Below are 2,131 nucleotides of genomic sequence, written 5' to 3'. Positions count from 1 at the left end.
AAATAAAATAAATAAATTTATTAAAAAATAAAGGTGGGGGAGAAGGGTAATTCACAGGAAGATAAGATGGTAATCAGATGTTTGCCCTGTTGTACAAGTAAGTCTTTCAGATAAAGAATTATCTCCAGTAATAGCTCTCTTTCTGGGCCAGGCCCCCTATCTAAATTCTTTTAGGCAGTAAGGGAAAGGTAAAAGTTTTTCTTGAGTCTTCTGGGTCTTGATTGCCTTCAGCTCAAAATAATCTACATGCCAAAGTGGCACATTTGGGGGGAGGGGGTTATATATCTACTTCTCTTCCTCAGCAACATATTTTCTTTTTCTAGTTCGTTTCTGTAATTTTAATCCCTCATTGTCAGATTAATACAGTTCCTTGTGGAATGTTTGGAAAAATACCAAAAGGTGTAAAGAAGCAAACAAACATACCATAATTCCAGTGGAAATAAAGTAGTTTGGTATATGTCCATAGACTTTTCTTCTATATACAATTTCCCTGTACATAAAACCACCTACATGCTTTAAAACTCTCCTTCCACAGATGACTGCTTTCATCCTATCCCCACCACCTACCCAGGAGGCACTCAGGCCAGCAGGCTGCCAATCACTCTGGCAATGGGGGTGGAACATGACCCAAGCAGGTCCTATCAGAATCCTTCCCTGGGAATGATATATGGAGTCTGGGAGAAGGGAGCTTCCTTCTTCAGCTTGAACTGCTGGGTTGGGCTGTGAAATCCTGGCAGTGGTGGTGGACATTTTCTCAGGATGGAAGAAGCCTACTGTAGAAAGAGAATGAAACCACTGCACAGAAAAAGACTAGCCAGGAAACAAAAAGAGAGCAGACAAAGGGTAAGAAACATTGTTCACATGTAAGCACCTGTATCTTCTCAAGCCAGTCATATCCATGGAGTTCCCAGTTTACAGGAGCTAATCAATCCCATTTAAAACAATTAGCTTTGGGGGACTTCCCTGGCCATCCAGTGGTTAAGATTCTGCACTTCCACTGCAGGGGGCATGGAATCGATCCCTGGTCGGGGAACAAAGATGCTGCAGGCCACGTGGCGGGCATGGCCAAAAAAAAAAAAAAAAAAAAAAAATTAGGGGCTTCCTTGGTGGTGCAGTGGTTAAGAATCCACCTGCCAATGCAGGGGACACGGGTTCAAGCCCTGGTCCAGGAAGATCCCACATGCTGCAGAGCAACTAAGCCCATGTGCCACAACTACTGAGCCTGTGCTCTAGAACCTGTGAGCCACAACTACTGAGCCTGAGTGCCACAACTACTGAGCCTGCACACCTACAGCCCGTGATACGAAACAAGAGAAGCCACCGCAATAGGGAGCCCATGCACCATAACGAAGAGTAGCCCCTGCTCGTCGCAACTAGAGAAAGCCTGCACACAGCAATGAAGACCCAATGCAGCCAAAAATAAAAATAAATAAAATACATAAATTTATTTACAAAAAAAAAAATAGCTTTGGGAGTTTCCTGGTGGTCTTGTGGTTAGGATTCGGCACTTTCACTGCCATGGCCCAGGTCCACTCCCTGGTCTGGCAACTGAGATCCCGCAAGCTGCGTTGTGCAGCCAAAATTTTTAAAAAAGAAATTAGTTTTAACTGGGTTTCTAATATTTGAACCAAGTGAGTCATGATCAGTACAGGGCTTGTAGACATCATCTCACTTCATCCTTCAACAATTCTGTGAACTGGGTTTTAACCATGTGTTGCAGATAAGCAGGCTGAAATTTAGAGAGGTTAAATGTGCTTAGAATCACTTGGGGTGGTTAGAATATGGGGTTTATATACCCTCTTAACAAAGGGTGATGAATCTATGGAGAAGTGATAAGACAAAGGAAAAAGATTTGGGTGCTGAGGGCTGATAAATTGTGGGAAGGTAGATATGTGGGGGAGACTAAGAGAAGGTAAGGGTTATTTTAATAAGGTTTGTTTACACAGACCCAATTCAGTGCTGATTTTCTGTCTCTAGTGACAATGGTTGTTTTCCTCCTCCACCTACAGGAAAGGGGAGAATGAACACCTTCACAAAGGGAAATTTATGACCTGCTTTTAGGCAGCTGGGGGAGGGCAAAGAGCTCTTTCTGTGTTTGCCACTGATTAATTGCTTTCAGCTCAAAACAACC

This window comes from Mesoplodon densirostris, chromosome 10 (assembly GCF_025265405.1).
Source record: "Mesoplodon densirostris isolate mMesDen1 chromosome 10, mMesDen1 primary haplotype, whole genome shotgun sequence".
Taxonomy (NCBI): Eukaryota; Metazoa; Chordata; class Mammalia; order Artiodactyla; family Ziphiidae; genus Mesoplodon; species Mesoplodon densirostris.
The sequence above is the reverse complement of the archived record's forward strand: the minus strand, read 5'-3'. Positions refer to the sequence as shown.